General features: G+C 41.2%; 1 non-coding gene across 1 annotated transcript; it reads left to right on the top strand.

Moving 5' to 3' along the window:
- Positions 1-1,726: 1,726 nt before the first annotated feature.
- Positions 1,727-1,801, top strand: Trnat-ugu (transfer RNA threonine (anticodon UGU)). The gene has a single exon. It is a non-coding gene; the product is annotated as a tRNA-Thr (tRNA).
- Positions 1,802-25,043: the final 23,242 nt, after the last annotated feature.

The raw sequence follows: 25,043 nt of genomic DNA, 5'->3' as shown, positions 1-25,043 counted from the left end.
TAAATAACAAAAAATGTCAGTGGGGGATCGAACGCAAATTTTTAATTGTGTAGTCTGGAAATTAATCCATTGAGCCATAGAATCACATTTATTTAGAATCCAGTTTTAAGGTATTTATCAAAGAGAAACTATGCTGAGTCAACGGAACGAACACTAATCATAGAATTCGAAACAAGGACTAAGACAGGAAATACAGCGACGTTGTATGATATTCGTTCACAAAGTTATAAACTATTTATTCACGAAAAAATTGTTGAGTGATCTACTTATCAGAGTAATTATCTAGACAGACATTTATTCGTATAATGACCATCTATGTTTATCACTACAGCTTTTGCTTTCTTCCTTTTTCTGTTCAATGCAGTTAATATGATCAGCTGTAACGAGTCCTAGTAGTTATTTTGTTCGATTAATGCGTGGGAACTACAGTTGCACAGATGGATTGTAATTCTTCGTTTTTTAAAAATTAATCGACCATTATAATCTTTTATCATGCACCTAAATATAAATCTCTTCATTTGTTCTATCCAATATATGTCTCAATATAAGTGAGATTTTAGGAGTAGACTTAATTGCTACCACTATTTCATCAGCTATTCTTTCACACAAATTTACAATTCCGCAGCTGAGTCAAAGTTCTTTAATAACACCTAGTACGTGATTATCACCTTAATGATCAAACTCAATCATTATAATACTTTGTGAAAATCAGGTATACGCCACCACCTTCTCCATAGAAAACGTTAAAAATCGACAGCTAGAAAGAAATTCTCATCCTAAATGCGTTCCAACGTTTGCTGGGCCTATTAGAACCGCTTCGTTATGATGAAGGTGCATAGAGTTCAAGTCCCCTTAGCTGTGTGGCAGGACCACTCAATGAGAGCGCGCCGCGTGGTACTGATTGCGGAAACTGCTGGCTACTTGGCTTAGTAATGCGCGCGAAGCGAGTGAGTTACACTGAACGCTGCTCACGCGGTTTCGATATGCTGATCCAGCGCTCTGGTACATACTCGCATTACGTACAGAATAGATAGCCTTCCAGTAGCCGTTGACTACCTACACCGAAGGGAAAAAAATCACAACACCAAAAAATAATTAATGAAATTTCGGGAATATACTTGTCTAGGTAATATATTTAAGCGATTAAAATTGCAAGATCACAGGTTAGCGAGATAAGCCATTGAAAATGTGAAATCTTTGTACATTTTAACTGGTGTAGCCACCAGAATGAATGCAAGATTGCAAGTGTGTAAGCATTATGTTGTACAGGTGCCAGAAATCAGTTTGCTCGATGGGGATCAATGCCTGTTGCACTTTATTGGTCAATACAGGGACGGTTAATGTTGTTTGTGGATGACGCTGGAGCTCTCGTCCGATAATGTACCATATGTGCCCGATTGGGGACAGATCTAGTGATCCAGCAGGCCAAGGCAGCATGTCGACACTCTATAGAGCAATATACTAATATGGATATGGTGTCTGTTCTTTCGGACATGTCACCATATCCATATAAATATATAGCTCTAGCAATACCGGCCATGACCTTCTTCTTCTGTACGGGTGCACACATATTCCCCGAACTCTTACGGGACTTCGTAAGAATGTCTTCCACGAGTAATGAGTGTGTTGGGGTGGGACGCTACGAATGTAGTGTGTGGACATAACAAGGTGAGAATGTGAGTCTCACGGGAGGCGTGCGCGAGATAGTCCTTGCGCTATCCTCTGTGCCCTCGGTGGCTCAGATGGATAGAGCGTCTGCCATGTAAGCAGGGGATCCCGGGTTCGAGTCCCGGTCGGGACACACATTTTCACCTGTCCCCGTTAATATATATCAACGCCCATGAGCAGCTGACGGTATTAATATGATTCTAATTTCTCTATAGAGCACGTTGGGTTACAACAGCGGTATTTGGACGAGCGTTATGTTGTGGGAAAACGCCCTCTCGAATGCGTTCGTGGACGGCAGCACAGCAGTTCGAATCACCAGACTAGCGTACAAATTCGCAATCAGGGTGTGTGAGATAACCACCTAAGTTCTCCTGCTGTAATACAAAATCGTACTCCAGACCACAGTCCAGATGCAGATCCAGTGTGTCCAGGACTTCAATTAGCCTCCTCCTAACCAACACACGGCCATCACTGGCACCAAGGAAGAACCACGTTTTGTCAGAAGAAACAACAGACCTCCACCCTGTCCTCCAATGAGTTCTCACTTAACATCGCTGAAATCGCAAATGGTGGTGGTTTGGGTTCAGTGGAGTGCATGCTACAGGGCGTCTGGCTCGGAGCTGTCCTTGTAGTAACCGATTCGTAACAGTTCGTTGTGCCACTGTGGAAAAAATGCTACTCATATGGATGCTACAAATTCAGTACAATTGGCCAGAGCCACAGGCCGAACAAGATAGTATCCCCTCTCGGTAGTGCCACGTGGCCATCCGGAGTCCGGTCTTCTTGCGACTGTACATTCTCGCGACCACCGCTGCCAAAAATCATACATAGTGGTTATATTCCTGCCAAGTCTTTCTGCAGTATCGTAGAAGAAACATCAAATGGCTCAAATGGCTCTGAGCAGTATGGGACTTAACTTCTGAGGTCATCAGTCCCCTAGAACTTAGAGCTACTTAAACCTAACTAACCTAAGGACATCACACACATCCATGCCCGAGGCAGGATTCGAACCTGCGACCGTAGCGGTAGCGCGGTTTTAGACTGTAGCGCCTAGAACCGCTCGGCCACTCCGGCCGGTGAAGAAACATCCAACTTCTCATAGCATTGTCTCATGATCTCCTTCAAACTCAGTGAGTTGTTGATAATGGCGCCTTTTTTGCCTTGAAGGCATGATTAACATCAACGTACCACCTCCAATCTCAAAAGTAATTAACGCTTACGACCTTTACAGAGTGTATTCGAAGTAAACGTGATTTGCATCCTCATAGTAGCGAAGCTAGATCCACTCTTATGCGACTGGGGCATCATCTTTCACATGTAGAAACACTTCTACCAACTTTCATTGCGTCACACAACTCCTTCTTGGCAATCCGATTTTTTTACCGTCAGAGTACAACTTTGAAACGATGTAACACTATTGGATTGCGTTTCCGGGCATGGTTCTATATCTTCAGTTTGTTCCATAAGGTAGGTGCTACAGCCCCTCGAAGATTGCTACTCACTGTACGTAAATCTTGTCTGCAGCCTCTGTAGGTTTTCCATTGAAGATACGGTGGTGTACGCAAAGGTCACGTTGTTATAATGTTGTTACGAAAAATGCGGCAAGTACTTACAGATCATCAACACTTTGATTACAGCCTACCAGCTTCGCATAAATAAGTATAGATGAGATTTGACTGCAGAGATTGGTAAAGGGATATTGTTCTTTCACTGCCTGGCATTCCAACATATGCCATCCACAACAATCAACTACATATTTCGTAAGCACCGTGGGTTTGCTGATTCTTTATTTTCTTTTTTCACACTTCGACACATAAAGTTTCATCTATGACTGAAATTCTTGTTTCAACGGTGGTATCTCTTACGCATGAACGTTTACTTCATACTACTGCGTAAACTGATTTAAAAATCTTGTTGGCGACTAACCTTGCCAGTAGCTGTTAGGTTACCAGCAGAAATATCGGAACAAGAATTAATAATATCCAACATGCGCGTCGGAAAGATGACGGAATAAAAAACTGGTGGTTTGCCAACGATATTCTAATTCAGTCAGAGACGGCCACTGACTTGTCAGAGCAGCTGAACGGAATGGATAGTGTCTTGAAGGGAGGCTACTTGATGAACATCCACAAACGTCAAACAGTGGTATTGGAATGCAGTCGAATTAAATCATGCGAAGCTGAGGGAATTAGATTAGGAAATGAGGCATCACAAGCTGCCTATGAATTTTGCTGTTTCGGCAGCAAAATAACTAACGATGGCCGAATAAATTATACGCTGGAGACTGGTAATAGCATGAAAAGCATTTCCGATAAAGAGAAATTTACTAACATAGAATATAAATTTAAGTCTTTTGATATCTTTTCTGAAGGTGTTTCTGTGGAATGTAGACTCGTACGAAAGTGAAACGCGGTCAATAAACAGTTCAGACAGGAAGAGAATAAAAGCCTTTGAAATGTGGTGCTACAGAAAAATGCTGAAGGTTAGGGGCGTAGATCGTGTAACCAATGAGGAAGTACGGAATCGAATAGAGGTGAAATAAATTTATGGCACAGTTTAACTAAAAGATCGTTTTACAGGGAAATTAATATACAATGTTGATTATTATCGTGAAGCATACAATGAGTATTTTAATAAAAGAAAATCCAAGCATGCGTTTAATAAAAAGACGCAGAGAATAACGTTAGAGTAAAATGTATTATCATCATGCGCATACGGACATCAAAGCAAAAACCAAAATGTTCTACAGGCGATTACTACGAAAAAAGTTAATACGAAGCGAGAAGTGTAGCAAAGTAAAGGGCGTGATAAATGGGCGCATAAGCAGCTATGGAGGGAGTCTGAAAGTCTTATCAAGCTTGATCTACGTGTATGCGAGAACTTCGCATGTGGGGCCATAAAACTGTGGAACACGGTGGAAGATGCGAAGAAAATAGCTGTATGGAAGAATGATGGGTTAATGGTTTTCTGGGAGCTCTTTTTGAAACCAAGCAGGGTATTCGGCAGATGCCGTACTAAACGGAGCGTGATATGACTGAAATAACAGAATTCAAGAGATCCTGGGAAGATACAATGTGTTAATCGAATTTGGCAGCCCACCTTTCATTAGGGATAACCTTTATAATTTCATTTAAAGTGAAAGAACTGGTCTTCAGCGTTTGTTTATTTTTGTTTTGAAAATTGCTACGTGCTTCTATGGAATGTAAAGGACTACTAACATTAAAGAGTTCACATATAATACATCCAAAATAAAGTTGAGTCGAAGCATGAACTGGAAAAAAAAATGTTATACGGAATAGTTGGCTGCGAAATCCGTGAATACAGATTTCGTGTAATAATTGGGAAGGCTGATGTCTTTTATGCTTACAATCGTCTCCTCTTTGAGCTCTCTTCGTCGTACTTGTAACTGACAGATTAGATTAGGGTGGCGAGAGCACAATGTCACGCTTCTGTCGTTAGTGAGTCTAGTAGAATGAATGTGGTAAAACTGTACGCTAGTGCATGGACCTCAAAAGGGGTTTGTAGACTTTCGTCTTCATATAACAGGGTTAAGCCTGTTCTTTCTGAGATGCTGTAGAGAGATTTCGAATTAATCTCAGGACACCGATGAAAAGTAAAGGAGCACAGTGTCACAATAACGTTTGTCAGTGAGTGTATCACATTCCAAGATTTAGAGGTCAGTACGCCCACGCAACATTACACCTCTCCACACCGTGACACCTCGACCACAAAACCCAATCACGTTCGGCAATGTTGTTGGGTGTATTACGTGTTCCCAAGTCTCACATTGTGAGGGTACGCACGGAATTGTCGAACGTGACAGTTTTGGTGGTCTAGGTGTTATGTTGTGGGGAGGTATGAATGTTTCTTTGCGTGCTGACCTCAAGATCTTTGAACGCGGTACACTCCCCGACAACGTTATCTTGAGACTGTACTCGTTCCGTATGAATGTCTTTGCAGGGGGGCATTCATCTTCAGTTTTATGGATGAAGTGTGCATCGAACGGCGCTGGTGGACGTCCTCTTTGAAGGAGAGGATATTCGGCGACTGGACTAGCCTGCCGTGTCTTTGAATAAAAATGTCATTTATGCTCGTCTCACTGAGTATGACTCTCAGTTATCTTCTGCACTATACTGTAATGTGCTGTGCTATACTCCAGCCGTTATTTCTACGTATGGGATATCATACTAACTTTGATGAGCTTCAATTTATTTCATCGATAAAAGCCAATGGTAGTACGGTTTCTAGTTTCTTGACAAGTATGCTGGTGTGCAAAGCTTAAGGACGAAAGAAACTTTCGCATGATGTGTCAAGTAACATAGCTCGATGAAAATAGTAAACGACTTAGGGAAAAAATTTAAAAAAATCACCAAATGAAAATAGGAAATCATAGGAAGAAATGATATTGAAAATAGAAATTTTCAACTGAGATTAGAGAAGAAATTAAAAATTACCTCAAACCAATAATAATCAGTTTTTTTAACTAAATAAATGAACAGGAAAACATGAAAACAAACTGGCGTAATAACAGGACTAATTTTGGCTAAAATCAACACAAGTCCCGAGTGCGACTGTTACACAGATAAAAGAACTGATAGAAGAGCTTAACACAACGGCAAAAAGAACTTAGCGAAGAACTGGAAAGTTTTGACAGTAAACAGTAATAACTTTTGGCAGTAAAATCTGAAGAACAAAAAGAACAGTTAAGCCCAGTTAAAGAAAAAGTTGATGGCCGGACAACGAAAATGGGAAATTTGTCAACCAGTGAAGATAGAGATTCAAATGACATGCTACCAGTACAATTATCAGAAACAATAGAATACCACCCATTATTAAAATTTTAAAGAAAACCAGGAGAAAATTTATATGGAAAATAAGCGATATAGGGAACATTATGAATGAAAAGTAAGCATAACTGCGAGGACGAAAAGAACGAATTTGACCGTTTGCATTCATATTCAGAAAACTTCGGTGACCACACGAATTAATGACGTTTGGATGATTTTCCACGAGACCAGTACCACCCATTCAAATACGACAGTAAATCGCAACGTGGTGCAATAGAGAACAATCTGGTTGACACAAAAATGATAACTTCGATTACAAACACATTTTGACAGTACGTAAAATCAAAGTTTTCAGGAATTACAGTAACGAAATTCACTCTCAGCGTTAGATTGATCAGTTCCTATATTCTTTACCGCAAAACTGGCCATTTGAACGCAAATTAGAATTTCTCTGCTGTTATTTGGAAAATGAACCAGCAGCAAGAATGTACTCAGTAATAAGAGATAGCCTAAGCATAAATGATTCCCACTGAGCATTTCTGTCAGCCTACCGGACACACGCCACACAAAATAATCACAGACAATAGTCTTACTCAGCTGGTAATCACGCAATTATCATGGACACAATTCAGATACATAAAATGCGTAAAATTTATGTTATAGCAACAGTTATGCTAATAGCAAACAACAAAGTCACAGTAATCAACATCATAATTATCCGTGGCAAGCACGAAAAATAGAAATAATTGAAGTCAGAACCCCAAATCAACGAAATATTCAACGACGAGGAAGCAATACAGGTAAACATCTGAAAGCTAATGGCTGAACACAAAATTCTGGCTAAATCTCATCCTTTATCTTGTAAAAGCAAGCATCTTAATCACAAATTTTTTAGTGTATGTAAAGTACCTTATAGGATTCATAGAATTCTTCAGGACGATGTTGGGGAAATTGAAACTATTCGGACGCACAAGAGCAAGGAACTTCATCATATTTCGCAAATCAAACCATATATAGAATAATTCTACTTTCTTAAGCTGTACCCAGATGATAGAACTGCATGTCAGCTATTTCTAAAATATTTCTTGTATTACAGTGCACAGCACCAGTTAGTGATAAACAATGCTATTGCACCACATGCCAGAGCGACTTCCGTCGCGCGGCGGGCAACTTTTGGCAAGAATCGGGCGACTTTCGTCAACCAATAAACTTCATTTATAGTGCAACAAATCGATCGATTTGCTGCTACGAGGAGTATGCTAAACAAACTGCTTCGAACTTCGGAATTTCACTTATAATCTAAATGACAACAAATAATTTCTAATAAAATGAACGCTGACAGTATTTTTTTTAAAACCAGTTCTGAGAGGATACAGAGGCTATCAGTGATTTGTTGTCCACTTGAGAAATATTTTTTACTATACGCAGTGATGATACTACAGAGACACATAACATTTTCTAATATTTAGGATGGTAATTGTTTTGTGTGGAAAGAAGAGTAATAGGTATTTTGATAAGGTTTTGGGGTCTCTAATGAGGTAGTGAAGTTGTGTTTACTGAAGTGAAATATTTACAGTTATAGCTATGAGGTGTTGTTTATGTGGAACTAAGTGGATGAAAACGGAGCAGCGAATTGTTATTTTAAGGGTATTGAAACGAAGAGAGCGACTGTGATTGATGTTGTAATAGGACAATGAGATTCATGTTGGTTAGGTACAGGAGATGATAATAATGAGATTTATGAAGCATACTGTAATAGAATGAGGCAATTATTACGATGATTAATGTAGAGAAATCATCATCATCAGTTATCTGCTATATTAGCAGGTCCTTTGCCTCTCCATTTTCTGCGATCCATTGCTTCCTTCTTAAGGCTGCTGTATGTTGTACCCTCCATCATGTCATCCAGTATCTGGAATCTCTTCTTTCCTAGCTTCCTTTTCCCTTCTACATAACCTTCTAAAACTGTTTTTATCAGTCCGTCATTCTTTCTTAATATATGCCCAATCCAACTTCTTTTTGTTCTCTTTATTACATCTAGTAACTGTCTTTTCTCTCCCACTCTTCTCAGTACCTCTTCATTTTTTACTTTGTCTATCCAAATTATTCTTTCCATCCTCTGCCACGTCCAGATCTCAAAAGCCTCCAGCCTTTCTGTCTTTTTTCCTCATAGTCCATGATTCAGCGCCATATAGAAGAACACTCCATACAAGACATTTTATGAGTCTCTTTCTGAGTTCTCTGTCCAGACCGCTGCAGAAAATTCTCCTTTTCTTATAAAACGCCATTCCTATCCTTGTTTTAATTTCTGTGGTGCACTTCCAGTCGGTGGTTATCCTGCTTCCAAGATACTTAAAATTTTGCACCTCTTCTAGTATTTCTCCATTCAGCATAATTTTTATTTCCTTATTTCCTCCTAATGATAATACTTTTGTTTTATTTGTGTTAATATTCATTTCATATTTTTTTCTGTTAGATGCAATGGTGTCCACAAAATCCTGTAATTCTTTTTCCCCTGTGACTAGAAGGACCATGTCATCAGCAAACCTCAAACACCCTACTCTTCTTCCTCCAATTTCTACTCCTTTGTTATCTAATGAGTATTGGTCAATCATATTTTCCAAGTAGAGGTCGAAAAGAGTAGGTGATAGACAGCATCTTTGTCTTACTCCTTTTCCTAGTCTGATCCAGTTTGTATTTTCACCTCTCACTTTAACTGAAACTTTTTGATTAAGATATAATGAGTTTATAAGTCTTCTGGTTTTCCCGTCCACTCTCTTTTCCCTCATTATAGTCGCCAGCTTGTCCCAAACCACATTGTCAAATGCCTTTTCTAGATCGATGAAGCACATATATAGGTCTCTTCCTTTTTCAATAAACCTTTCTCCCAAGATTCGTAGGAGCCCTATTGCATCTCTGGTGCCCGTATTCCGTCTAAAGCGAAACTGCTCCTCGCCGAGATTCTCCTCTATTACTTTTTCAAGTCTTTTATTAATTATTCTTAACATCACTTTGGCTGCATGTGAAATGAGGCTGATTGTCCTGTGCTCGCTGCATTTCTTGGTTCCTTGTTTTTTCGATAATGGAATCATTACTGTTGTCAAAAAGTCCTCAGGCCATTCACCACTGTCATATATTTTATTACATAACCTAAATATTTCTCTTATTCTATCTTGGTTCAAGTATTTTAGTATTTATCCCGGTATTTTATCTGTACCTACCGCTTTGCCATTTTTCATAGCTGCTATGGCAGACTTTACCTTCCATTATGATGGTTGGTCCTTTCTCGTCATCACTTATACTGTTGTGTGATTCAAGTTCCAGAGTTTCTGATTTGCTATTTGTGTCATATAGCTCTTTTAGATATTCTTCCCATCTCTTGAGGACATCGTCACGATCTTTGTACACTACCTCTTCGTCTTTACTCAAAATTTCCGTAGTAGCACTTCCTGCTCTGTTTTGTTCCTATGTCATAATCTTTACTCTGTTGTGTAGTAAGTCGTATCTTCCCTTCCTGTCCAGTTCTTCAATTTCATCACATTCCTCTTTTAGCCATTTTTTCCTAGCCTGCTCTGTTTCTCTTCGCAGTTCATTATTTAACCTTAGGTATATCTTTCTTGCATCTTCAGTGTTCTTGTTTTTCAATTTTCTTCTCTCCTCCATCCTGGAAATCATTTCTTGTGTGACCCATGGTTTTTTGACCTTTTCCCATTTACATATCATATATCCTATACCCTATACGGAGAAATAGCAAGTGAGTAATGGTTAGGGCATAGGAACCCTCTTTCTTGATACAGTCAAATTTTATGCCATGTGGATGCATTTCGCATTTATAAACGTAAAAAGTATGTTTTTGAAAATTGGAAATATTGAATGAAGGGAACGTGAATGTAGACAACACAGTTGTTTCTGTGATGTGGACTTTGTGATTATCTGATGCAAATTATTTAGCCTTTTTACTAAACATACAGTGTCATTTTTTCGTGGAACAACATAACATGTAACAGTTACGCAAATTCTACAGTAACTCGAGAAGGGTACGTTCTTGTCTCCATTTGCACACGAAAAATGTTTTGCAAAGAACTGGCTCAGAATTGATTGCTACTCTGTATTGTGACACATTCTTTTAGCACGTGGTACCTCATTCAACTTTTTGTGGCTTATCTTTGTGGTAGTATTTATTTCCCTGTGTACATTGATGAATGACATTTTTCTCTTATTTGCGTATAGCTACACACACACAAAATTTAACTTCTACTGAATTTCGTAGAACTAATCTGTCTTTTCTTTGTCTAAACTCCACATATGTATGAAACGATGTCATAACAACATTGTCCATCAGTCTAGGTGTTTGGAAATTTTCGAAGTGAAGATGAAATTCACGACTCGCAAGGTGTGATATGGATAGAAAATATACTTAGAATAACAAAGAGGGGAAAAAAGAGAAATGAGATGCAGGCAATATGCTGGACACCATTGATGATTTTTTTTTTTACTTTTCAGCTTCTTCTATCTGTCATGGCATAGGATAAAATTCTTTTTTATATATTTTTCTATTACCATGCGTGGCTTTACAGACTGTCTTTTTGTATTTACGTATGATGTAATATAATAACATGCATTGCTTTAGCTTAAGGAATTTTTAGGTTGAACTTGCCTCCTACATTTATCCTTTCTATTGAGTTTCTTTAAAATGCATATTATCTACATAAATTGTTACTATGGGATGTGGCACCGTTAGTATAATAATTGTGTTAAGTGTAGTACTGTAGTGAGCTCTCATAGAAGATGTGTAAGAAATCATGAAAGGTGTGTAAGGAGGAAGCAAAGAGAAAAAGTAAGAAAGGAAGTTGTACACATATACATGAGCAAAGAAATGTTTACAAAGGTAAAGTTGAGATGAAATGAGTAGGCTGGGTAAATATTTGACGAAATATGGTTAGGTAGGGCATAGATGAAAAATGGTTAAATTGGGCAACAGTTCTGTATAAGTATGAAATACATGACAGAAAAAAGAATGAGGTAGAGTGAAAGTTGTATTTGTTGGAAGTTTGATGGAATTATGGATATTATGATTAAGTGGTGCACAAACTAAAGGATGAAATATAACTAGATAGCATACTAATTACTGACTATATTAGGTATAACAATAGACTGATGTTTCACCGACAGTGTAAAGTATTCTTTGTTTTGAATCTTGGATACTCCCAAATGCATGTTTCTCATAATTATGTATTTGTGTTCACCTTATCTGCGTGTGTGACAACTAATATCAAATGTTTATTTCTTGTGTCTTATCACCATCAAAAAATGGTTCAAATGGCTCTGAGCACTATGGGACTCAACTGCTGAGGTCATTAGTCACCTAGAACTTAGAACTAGTTAAACTTAACTAACCTAAGGACAACACACACATCCATGCCCGAGGCAGGATTCGAACCTGCGACCGTAGCGGTCTCGCGGTTCCAGACTGCAGCGCCAGAACCGCGCGGTTATCACTATCCTTACATGTCTCTTTCTGCCTTACTCCCTATACTTTTGTGTGTTTTACTGATTTTAGGCATACCTATTTATTTGATTAGATTTAGAATTCTCCTTGTCTGATATTTCTGTAAAATCATTATGCCATTTTTTCTTACTTTTTTTTATAGATATAGAAATCTGTTGTCACCATTTCACTACACATGTGGTCCACACGTCCAACTACATAAAATCTTATTACTCTTGAGTTAATATAGATAATTGTATGTTATAAATTGTAACTGATTGACCATTCGCCACATATGGTTGAGACTTATCAGGACAGGAGATATACTGAAATATTCTCTGCCACATGATGACAAACTTCACCGATACAAGCTGCAACTGACTTTTATAAGGAACTCTTCGTATTTATAACACGTTTTGTAGGTTCTTTCCTTATTGTTTAGAGTTTGGTCCCCATCACATTCTTATCACAAGTGATACACATACAAAATACTACTCAGGAAAGGTGAGGATATGTAAGGTGGGCATGTCATTTTGATTTTTTTAGGTTATCGATGTGTACAGCAGAGAGAGAACAAGTTATGTTGCTGTTAATCTTTCGTCTTGTTGGGGCACAATCTTTGCCTCTGCGCAGCCTGATACATTCTTAGCTGAAGTGTGGTAGGTGATGGACGTATTATGTAGTGCTGTGTTGACTTGTTATTGTATCTGTTGTATGAAGAAAGATGTATTGTAAAGGACAGTAAGGATGAAAATCATATATATATTGGAAGGCGGTGAAGAGAAGAAGTTTGAGGTAAGACTGCAGCATCGCGCAGCTAGTTTCCCGGAATGATTAATATCAGCTAGTTAACTTGCTCAGAGCTGAGAGAAGAGCAACCCACTCCCCTGCATCATGCACTAAGATATCAACTGATTAAGCTGTTTGGCTTTTATAGAAATTCTCTGTTAACATTGGACGATTTTCATATCATAGTTCACTTTGTTAAGCATCGTACAGACCGATGTTATGTATGAAGATGCGAAATTTTATTCTGTCTTTTTGAATATGTATCTCGTTATTTTGGAATTTCATTTCATATGAATAATTACTTTCCCATTGTCTAAGGGAAGTTAATCATTACACATTCCCACATTGGATTATATGGTATGCAACAGTATGAGTATTGTTGGGCAGTTTTATTTGAAAATAGAAACCTAGCTTAGCCACTGTCTGCTTTCTACTTGCTAATGTGCTTTCGAGAAATCGGTAACTACGTCGTCAAGACGCGACTTAAGTGGAAATTTTGGCTGCATTCAGATCACTGTTTTACTTGAGTTGCGCATTTAATATCGAGACAAGTTGTTTTCAGGCCAGTTACAATTCAATTCAAATTAAGTTCTGTTTAGTCAAACGACTTTAAGTTGGATAACAGCTTGTGAGTACATGGTTTTGGTAATACATAGATTTTTTGTTGTTGTAAAGAGTGGGAGGTAAATTTGAGCTAAGTTCCTCTTTTCCTTTTTTTTTTCTTTGAGTCATAAGTCTTTTGACTGATTTGCTGCAGCCCGCCACGAATTCCTCTCCTGGGCCAACTTCTTCCTCAATTATTTCTTGGATGTATCAATCCTCTAAAGTTTTTAACGTCTTCAGTTCTCGCTAGTACCTCCTTGGAATGTCATCCTGTCATCCTGTCGCTTCTCCTTTTCAATGTTTTCCACATATTCCCTTCCTCTTCGATTCTGCGCAGAAACTCCTCATTCTTTTATAATTTCACCTGACTTTCAGCATTCGTCTGTAGCACCACGTATGAAATACAACGACTCTCCTGTGTTCCGTTTTTATCACAGTCCATGTTTTACTACCATACATGTTGCAGGTCCTGTACGGGCCTTTCTGGATACAGAAAATATTCGACTGCTGCCCTGGCCAGCACAGTCTCCAGATCTCCCACCAATTGAAAACGTCTGGTCAATGGTGGCCGAGCAACTGGCTCGTCACAATACGCCAGTCACTGCTCTTGATGAACTGTGGTATCGTGTTGAAGCTGGATGGGCAGCTGTACCTGTACACGCCATCCAAGCTCTGTTTGACTCAATGCCCAGGCGTATCAAGGCCGTTATTACTGCCAGAGGTGGTTGTTCTGGGGACTGATTTCTCATGATCTATGCACCCAAATTGATTAAAAATGTAATCACATGCCAGTTCTACTATAACATATTTGTCCAATGAATACCCGTTTATCATCTGCATTTCTTCTTGGTGTAGCAATTTTAATGGCCAATAGTGTAGTAGTAGCAGCTGGTAGGCAACAGAAAGATTAAAATTTTGTAAGAAATTACAGTAACAGAGTTCCTGTAAATGAAATATAAAACGGTCGGCGGCCTAATTAGGCATAATAATGTGGAAACATTATTTTTAATGAATCTATCTTTGCTCTTGCAAAAGGAACTTTCATTAATTCTTTCTCATTAAAGTGCAATGAACACCTGCAATAACCAGACGAACTACACACTGAATAGCAGTAGTTACAAACAGCTTACGTAAGCAATCATAAAAAAAAATTGGACTTTATCCCACTCACCATACTCTCTAAAAACTTCAGAAAAGACTTTATTTAAAAGTTAACTTCAAATAGGATTAAAAATTTAAGTGTCTCATAACATCACTTGCGAAGCAAGTGGTTTTAAGTTAACCTCATTTTTGTTCATCAATACTATAACTTTGGCACTTTACAACTGTAGCAATTCATAGTAAATTAAAAACTTTTCGTGTGATAAATATTATGTGCCCCTTATTTCGTAACAATCTTAACGTTCCTACACATTAAACAATGACACTTGTAAAGTAGAAACTATTCAAAGTAAGTTGGAGAGTTTCATAAATTCAACGTAAAATAAAATAGATTAATACCAGTCTTTCACAGAGAGGATAGTCGGACTCAATACTTTGAGGAAAGAAACCTGCTTGGTTAATTGAAAGAGGAAAATTTCATGGTTCAAATACCAGTGTTTGCAAAGTTGGATTATTATTACAAAATTGAATGTACACAAACACACTGGTTCATACTGATATACAGTTCGAGCCTCCTGAAGTTGTTGGAGCAGTGGCGCAATAGCGGTGTCGAGCACGTGGCAGTTACCTGGTCTCTCATCTGGCGGATTATAGCTCTATTTCATTTCTTCTTGGCGACGTGAATATCATTTTTAGAGACATTTCCAATGCGGGAGCACCATTTTAGAGCCACAGTTACACCCGTGGCAATTCCATCTCAAATTAGATACTGGATGCCTCGCTCGGAAGCTGCGCTGTTGACTGGTCGGCCGCTGGCTACTGACTCTTTCCTTCGCTCTCTCGCTTACCGCCCAGATTGAGCGCCAATTCCACCTTTTAGCTTGCGCCACACAACTTCTGTAGCGGAGGAGAATCACTATGTCTTTTATATTCCTAAGTATGAACCAGTTCTTACATTGCACTTTCTCATACATAAACAAACATAGTTAATAAAATTCCATTATTTAAGCCCACTATTATAATTCTACAAACATATTTCGCTAAACTCCACTTCCTTACAGTAATGCAAACACATTAAGCAGTAAAGAGTAAACACTTTATACTTCACTTAATAAATTACAGTGTATAAAAATGGCTCTGAGCACTATGGGACTTAACTTCTGAGGTCATCAGTCCCCTAGAACTTAGAACTACTTAAACCTAACTAACTTAAGGACACCACACATATCCATGCCCGAGGCAGGATTCGAACCTGCGACCGTAGGGGTTGCGCGGTTCCACGCTGTAGCGCCTAGAACTGCTCGGCCACCCCGGCCGGCTACACTGTATAAACTACTCACTATCGATTATGGTGTTACAAGAGCACACGTGTGAAGTGAACGTAATGTTTTCTTTTCTACTATGGCTAGTATTATATATTTATCACAGGAGTGTAGGATGGTTTAAATGGCTGTGAGGACTATGGGACTTAACATCTGAGGTCAGCAGTCCCCTAGAACTTAGAACTACTTGAATCTAACTAACCTAAGGACATCACACACATCCATGCCCGAGGCAGGATTCGAACCTGCGACCGTGGCGGTCTTGCGGTTCCAGACTGAAGCGCCTAGAACCGCTCGGCCACTCCGGCCGGCAGTGTGGGATGCTTTTTCCAGCAGCCACTGCGTGTATTGTTCGCAGTTGTAGGAATTTCAGAACCTATATGGAAGTACAGAGGTGCATATAGTCAGAGCGTGTCCCTGTAGAAAAAGAGAGTGAGGCATTGCGACCGTGGGGCCGCAGGACGTCGGAGGTGTGCGCTAGAGACGATCGCTGGAATCGATGAGAGATGGCGGAGATTTTACATTTATCAGGTATCTGTAGAACTTTTGTGATTGAGTTGTTCGCGAGTTGAATATCGTTGGTCGCTCGTTAATTAGAGGTACCTATTTGGAGAATCGGTACAACTGTTATTCGTCTCGTGTTACTTACTGACGGGTCTGAAGCAGCCTAGGTCGCGTTTTATCAAATAACAACAGAGGTGCAATGATCTCTGTGAATCAATGACTTTATACATAGAAATAGTTCATTTTTGCTACATTCTGGCCATTGCTCCGTTACGGCACGGAATAGTAAGGGCAGAAATTAGGAAAAAAAATGTTTATTAAAACCTACCCACATTGCCACAGACAAACTCAAGTCATGCCAGAGACACAAGCAGAACCAGGAAATGAAACAGTATGTCGCAAGTGAGTGAAGTTAGCAACATTATGACATTGATGAGTGTGGATACAATTTCAACAGAAAGGAGACTTGTAAAGGAACTTAAAAATCTTTTCTTATTGATAAATAGATAGATAGTTATTCGACTCTCATACCAAAATGGCTCGGAGCACTATGGGACTTAACAGCTGTGGTCATCAGTCCCCTAGAACTTAGAACTACTTAAACCTAACTAACCTAAGGACATCACACACATCCATGCCCGAGGCAGGATTCGAACCTGCGACCGTAGCAGGCGCGCGGTTCCGGACTGAGCCCCCAGAACCGCTCGGCCACCACGGCCGGCTCTCATACCAAAGATTAATGTGAAAAGTATTTAATACTGATGGACAAAAGCAATTTTACGCTCTTCGTTTTCTAGTTTTAGTATTGGTTACCTTTCGTTGTTCTCCTGCCCTAGTGATAAGACGTGTTGTGTAATTTTAAAGTGAAATGGTGTTATACAGTGAAAGCAATTCATGGTCAGTATGATTTTCTGATTTACGATACCACGGATGCCAGCTCTTGTAACTATGGGAGATTATTATTATTTAAATTTTATATGGAGACTTTAGATGGAGGTGACGATATTCACGACGGCGCTGTTCAGCGATAGAGGTACGTGAATGTGTTCATCTCTTTCCCTTCGTGGCCGCCAATGTCAATTTCGATGTATTTGCCACGACATTCAGAACCTGCAGTCTTTCTTTTCATTTAATTTGGAAGCCCGATAATTTTTCTTCTTCGAGGAATAAATGCAATTTAATCACAATTCTTTTTATCTAGGCCACGGGGAATGATAGTACTTAGCACGTACGTGCCTCTGTCCCGATCGTACTTTCGCATACAACTGAATGTGTACCGACGGAACTATATTTATGACCCATTTCCTTTGCAGCATTAATTCTTATTTTGAACCACTCACTCGTGAATGTAAGTTCCCACTTATTTTGTGGAGTCAGTAGGGCGTATTCTGTAATAACGTTACTTGTAATATCCAGTGGCTTAGTTTCCACAATTGACCTTTGCCTGTGTCGCAACGGCGCTTCACGGGAAATATTTATTACGCGACCATCATAACAATTCTCATTTCAAAATCACGATACCGACTGACTAAGTTTCCAAAAATTTAACAGTGAGGTTACAGACTGCAACAGAAAACCAAAGGAATTCAGACAAGCTTAATCGTTAGCTTGTAAGACATAATTCAAGAAACTCTATCTCTTTCACAAGAACATATAGTGATGAACTGACACAGCAGTTAAACGAATATAGCAGAATAAAGAGCGCACAGCCAGTCATTATGAACAAGCCTCATGCTAGCCCCTTTAGAGCCCTCACATCTCCAGCTCTCATATTGAGTTGATCAATGGGATCAGTGGCGTTCACTGTAGTAGTGCTCGATCCCATGATTAGGATACTGTAGTGAATATACGTCCTAGACGCTCTAGTACATGCTATGAAGTGGCTGAAGTTGTACTCGAAATGACAGACTTCACTTCACGAACTTCACACTGCTTGCCACCTGCCATGTATTGATGGAGGAACTGACTGTCTTCCGACAACACCACATCGCAGGGTGCTGCCAGCACTGAAGTTCGACACGGAACCCTTCAACAGGGCCGCTTGGTTTCCATGTTCCCGTTCGACACTCAGGCACTTCCCGGCGCTGAAACCTACCAGGGGTAGGGAGGAGATCAGCTGACACCAAGTACATCGTGGGTGGGTCATCGAAGATCATTGTAGAGGTCGGAGTTGGGCCGAGTACGCTCCAGCACCTAGTCTGTAATCGCTTCGCGTTCGGAAACAGCGGAGCCTCCTCGCCGGCAGTCTGCCGGGGCGTCAAGGTCACTGGTATTTTAATGAGTAACATCTGTAGCTGGTGTAGCTTGTAAATATTGAGAATAAAAGATTGAACTTTAATAATGCTTTACTAGCGTCGTTGGCGCTTCAGTTTCCTACCAGTTATCCTGACTTCTAGCAGAGGTATCTCCGCTTGGTCCGCTACAGCTCAGTCTCGTTTGGATGGCAGCGACGCGTGTATTTACTTGCTTTTTTTTCGTATCTACTTACGAGTCTTATAGAGACGTCACAAACTAATGTTACAAGAGTGTATTTCGTATCATGTGTCTTTTATTCTGCCTGGGAGCACTAGCGGACCTCTCGCACTGTTAGTGCGCTTGGAGGACTATATTTCTTGTTAAATTTCTCTCGATATTCCCAGTAGGGTCAACGTGTAGCTGGAAAATAGCAGTTTCGTTTTAATCTGCCACTCCTGCCCACGTTCGAAGAAAACTCCAGAGTAACCTTACAAGTTTTTCGAGTCTTCTAGTAATCTTGCAATCTCGCTAATAAAGTTATAGTTTATATCATGTTGTAGCAGGTTACACGATTTTTTTTCTGCTTGTGAGCTCTGGCTGACCAAGGCTGGTGCCGATCACGCATAATCGCTGGTTTTGAAAGGAGGATGTTTGTGGAGCTTGTTTCTTTCGGTTCCGAGAGAGATACGGGAGGGGGAAGCGAGTGCTTAACTCCGAAGCTGGCCACAAATTTCCGTGCGCGAATGTGTAGGCGTCGACGTTTTAAGACAGACTTGATGTTGTTGACGTTGGAGGCAGACCCCTACCTGAATGCTTTCATCATCAATATTTTTCTGCCGGTATCCAGGTCGGTCGTATTCATTACACATGTACATTTTGCAAATTTTTCTAACATTTTTGGGGAGATGGGCAGACGTAGTATCCACAGTTGCGGCCATAATTCACATGTCAGTGTGCTCTAACTTGCATGAGAATTACTTTTCGCTTGAGGTGGCTGCAGATATTGTTCACCTCTCTAGCGCGTATTTTGTCGTGTTGTGCCTATGGTGTACAGATTAAGAATAAAACCGCCCACTGGAGTGCTCTAGTTATAAAAGCAGGAAGGGGAAGGGAGTGCTTGAATCTTATTGGTCCATCAGAGAGGGGAAGGCAAGCATGGGCAGGAGGGGAGGCGAATAGGTGAGGTTGCGTGCCGATTTTATGTCGCACGTGACCGGTATCGAGTTATGTCATGACCTTAGATATAACTGAAATAATTGCCTGTGGTGAGTAGGTAGGACTGGGGTTCCCATGGATGACCTTGATCAATTGTTGGTGTGACCTTCGAATATAACTAGCACAAGTGTTTATTCCGACAATGGAAGTGACTTTGATATAAATCGTTATCTCCACTCGTACTCGCCCTACTACTGGCCCTTTGAATCACACTGTGTGTCCTTTTAAATCACATACCTTTAAATCGCGTCTCTTTAAATCTAGAACAGGCCCTTGGTAACTACTCTCGTTCTATATTACCGCAAGACTGGGGAGGGGGTGCTATTGATCTGATACGCGAGTTGGGCCAGCTATCATTAAAACAATAAAACAAAGGGGTGGTTTGTTACGGCAGGATCTTTTTTTTACACGAAGTACCAGTCACCAACTTTCTCCTCTGAATGTGAAAATATTTTGTTTGCGGCTGTCTACATAGGAAGAAATGACCATTCTAAAAAATAACGAAGTTGGAGCGAACACGGGAAAATTTAGGTGTTTGTTTTCCCGCGATTCGTTCAAGAGTGGAACTATGAGGAATGGGTTGAAGGTGGTTCGATGAAGCCTCTGCCAGGCATTTAATTGTGAACGGCAGATTAGTCATGTAGATGCTGATGTAGATACCGCAAGTAGACGCACAATTATTTGTATCACAGCGCGCAGTTTCCACCATCCAGTCCAGAAGATTGACATTTTAAATACATGATGTTAAGAGCTACAACTGTTTCTGATGAGGACCACTAATATTTCGAACATAATTGTGTGAATTACCTCTTTCGAAAGTATAACTACGGTTCACGTCATATAAACTTGGCGCTCTCCAAGAAACAGAAACGTGAACACATTGAACAATGACGTGGTGAGACACCGGTTGCATTATCTACGGTACTACATCCAGCACAACAAGCAGAGCTCTGGGAAGAGGATGAATAGGACCCATTTTCTGACCACCAAAAAAGACAACGATGCTGCGCCCGCTTGAGGACAGTTACGGTCACACGGTCCGTGGAATTTATAATATCTCCCGCGAGTGCCGAAACAACTACATTGGTCACTCCATCTGCAGCGTCTCTGACCGCTGCGCAAAACATGAACGGCACATTAAAAACCGGGAACTTGAGATATCACTATTTGTTGGCCACAGCCTCACAAATACAAAATACTGTCTGGTGAGAGAAAAACTTCGTTCCGAGCTTCTAAGTGCAAAGGATGTGTTATTAAAGAGGTGGTAGGAAAAGGACTGTGTGAGAACAACTTCATCCGGAACAGCGAATGGAATCTTAGTAGTGCGTGGAAACGAGCTCTCGACGCTAAGAATCAGCAGAGAAATTCGTCACATTGCTTACGCTCCTATGGCAGCGTTGGCGCCGCGGCGCAAACGTTATCACTATCTATGGCAACATAACGTAATTGATGACCAATCAGAAACCGTCCATGGGTTGTATAAGGCCACCATAGCAGCAGCCACGGCGTCAGTTGTTCCAGACGAAGGCGACGGTCGTAATTGTCGAAAGCTCGGGCTCTTATTCTGAACTGAAGCTGAAAAAAGTCCGAAAACTTTTCATACAAAGTTTGTAGGTATTTACGATACAAGCCGTTCGCAATATGTTGTAGTTGCACAGATTCTGTCCCTTAACGGAGGCTTACATAGTTGAACTTGCCCTCTCCTATGTTATTCCATCATGTCTTGTGGTTTGGCTGTAACGATCATATCCAACTGACTTCAAGAGTCTACTGCATTCATCTAGTAGACAAAGGGTGTATGGCTGTCGGACTCACTGTGAGAATGGCTAATTTATTTTTGTTTAGTAGCCCGCCACTAATCCGCTGATACTCATCTATAATTTGCTCTGTTAGTGCTTAATCGTTTTGGCTGTTCTATATAGTGATGAAATCGTCAGATTAAGCGCGCACGACGGTTTTTGCGCCAAACTCAATAATTCCTGAGAGTTCGTCCTCCAGGCGCTTCAGCAGTTCCTCTGTAGCTGCAGCGTGTAGCGAGCCCGACAAAGGACGGCCCAGTCTCAGAGTCCGTTAGAGCTTTATGTGTGCTGTGATGGTGTCATTTACTTTGATTAGATTTTTGTTCTAGAACTGTGTGTACATCTGATTATTGCGGCCAAAAATGCTTTGTCAAATCCAAGTTTATCCACGACACGAGAAAGAAGGAAGGAAGGAAGGAAGACCATAGCTTAACGTCGCGTCGATATCGTGTCCTTTAGAGACGGAGCACAAGTTCAGCTTGTGTCAAGGATAGGAGAAAGAAATCGGCCGTGCCTTTTCGGAAGGATCATCCCTGAATTTGCTTGGAGAAATTTAAGAAGATCACGACAAATATAAATCTGGAAGGCCGGACGCAGAACTGAACTATCATCCTCACGAAAGCGGGTGCAGTGTGATAACCACTGCGCCACTTCGCTCTGTATAACATCAGAAAGTAGTATTCTAGCCTATCGTACGTTTTTTGGAGGTCTAATACGACAACCAACACAGATGTGTTACTAGCTACCACTAAAGGTTCGATTGTGTTTAGCTGAATTGATTTTGGCCCATTAGTTTTAGTGTAGAGACTGACTGCAACTCACTGAAAATCGGCTCGTATTTTATTATTTATTTTTGCAGACTTGTTAATTACAATATAAATAAATAAATGTTCCTGGAGCTGATTATTTCAAATAAGCTAGTGAGAAGGAGTACGTATCAGATTCAATAGCTTGTTCATTAAAGAGTAACTCTGCCATAGTGGCTCTGGTTATTTCAGCCAGACTATTAAGCAGCCAAATTCCCAAAAAAATGGCTCTTGAAATTCACAAATAGCTCATCAAAGTGTTAATTCCACGATCCGTATCAACATGCTTCCCTGTGAGAACTTTGAAGTGGAAATATGTCGTTGTGATGTGAAACGGACTCTCGAAAACGTCGGAGTCCCAGCACTTGGACTATGCGGCCACTTGCCGCCCACAAATCAAAACACACAAACATTACGAATTCGCATCGTGGAGACAGGGCTCCTCGACCTTTCGAATTTGGAAACAAGGTCCCTTCCAGACTCAACATCCAAAACAGCTTAATAAGCAGTGCCCACAATACTTCTTTTAGCTTGCTTCCTATTGGCTGTCGCTATCATCTCTTTCCTACCGTGCCAGTCAGTCCTACTAATGTATATAACAGTGCAGATGAATAAAACTTTTTTACCAATCGGCCAACATTAACAAAAGGTGTTTCATAGTAAATTGCGCTCAAACGCTCATCAAAATGATATCTAACACTAAAGACGAGTTTGGACTACTATAGGTACAAACGAAAGTGGTAAGAAGATGGCAATGTAACATGCAAATAATCCTGATAAACGTAGAGCTCGAATCCAGTGGTTTCCCTGACATGATGTGTTAGGATGTATGGAGGATGGTCGATGACAGTGAACGCAAGGTGTCGGGTTGTTTCATATGTCACAGCTACTTTGTGTGGTGTGGTATCGTCATGCTGAAGGAGATGGTGCTCCATGTGTGGACGAAATCTTCGAATTCGAAACGCCATTGCAGCACACTGTTTCTCAAGGACCGCCATGTTACACGTTACAATTCGGAGCCTTCTAGCGGCAGAGCGCTGAAAATATGTAGACGTGAAGAACAAAGATATACAGTGTTAATAACATTGGTGTAATTCAAAAAGCTTTAAAAGTTTTCACCGCCTACGTAGAAATAAGAAATTTTGAATGTTGTGGTGTGTGCAATACATGTTTGTATGAGCGTCCTCATACACTCCTGGAAATTGAAATAAGAACACCGTGAATTCATTGTCCCAGGAAGGGGAAACTTTATTGACACAATCCTGGGGTCAGATACATCACATGATCACACTGACAGAACCACAGGCACATAGACACAGGCAACAGAGCATGCACAATGTCGGCACTAGTACAGTGTATATCCACCTTTCGCAGCAATGCAGGCTGCTATTCTCCCATGGAGACGATCGTAGAGATGCTGGATGTAGTCCTGTGGAACGGCTTGCCATGCCATTTCCACCTGGCGCCTCAGTTGGACCAGCGTTCGTGCTGGACGTGCAGACCGCGTGAGACGACGCTTCATCCAGTCCCAAACATGCTCAATGGGGGACAGATCCGGAGATCTTGCTGGCCAGGGTAGTTGACTTACACCTTCTAGAGCACGTTGGGTGGCACGGGATACATGCGGACGTGCATTGTCCTGTTGGAACAGCAAGTTCCCTTGCCGGTCTAGGAATGGTAGAACGATGGGTTCGATGACGGTTTGGATGTACCGTGCACTATTCAGTGTCCCCTCGACGATCACCAGTGGTGTACGGCCAGTGTAGGAGATCGCTCCCCACACCATGATGCCGGGTGTTGGCCCTGTGTGCCTCGGTCGTATGCAGTCCTGATTGTGGCGCTCACCTGCACGGCGCCAAACACGCATACGACCATCATTGGCACCAAGGCAGAAGCGACTCTCATCGCTGAAGACGACACGTCTCCATTCGTCCCTCCATTCACGCCTGTTGCGACACCACTGGAGGCGGGCTGCACAATGTTGAGGCGTGAGCGGAAGACGGCCTAACGGTGTGCGGGACCGTAGCCCAGCTTCATGGAGACGGTTGCGAATGGTCCTCGCCGATACCCCAGGAGCAACAGTGTCCCTAATTTGCTGGGAAGTGGCGGTGCGGTCCCCTACGGCACTGCGTAGGATCCTACGGTCTTGGCGTGCATCCGTGCGTCGCTGCGGTCCGGTCCCAGGTCGACGGGCACGTGCACCTTCCGCCGACCACTGGCGACAACATCGATGTACTGTGGAGACCTCACGCCCCACGTGTTGAGCAATTCGGCGGTACGTCCACCCAGCCTCCCGCATGCCCACCATACGCCCTCGCTCAAAGTCCGTCAACTGCACATACGGTTCACGTCCACGCTGTCGCGGCATGCTACCAGTGTTAAAGACTGCGATGGAGCTCCGTATGCCACGGCAAACTGGCTGACACTGACGGCGGCGGTGCACAAATGCTGCGCAGCTAGCGCCATTCGACGGCCAACACTGCGGTTCCTGGTGTGTCCGCTGTGCCGTGCGTGTGATCATTGCTTGTACAGCCCTCTCGCAGTGTCCGGAGCAAGTATGGTGGGTCTGACACACCGGTGTCAATGTGTTCTTTTTTCCATTTCCAGGAGTGTATTTGGAGAGGAAGTCATTCTGGCCTTTTCTGGAATTAAAACTGTGGTTGCGCTGGTGAATTTGCTGCTCTGTCAATCGGCGTCTTCATTATGTAATTGGCGTAATATTGCGA

The sequence above is a fragment of the Schistocerca cancellata genome, chromosome 5 (assembly GCF_023864275.1).
Source record: "Schistocerca cancellata isolate TAMUIC-IGC-003103 chromosome 5, iqSchCanc2.1, whole genome shotgun sequence".
NCBI classification, from domain to species: Eukaryota; Metazoa; Arthropoda; class Insecta; order Orthoptera; family Acrididae; genus Schistocerca; species Schistocerca cancellata.
This window is presented reverse-complemented; position numbering and strand designations above follow the sequence as displayed.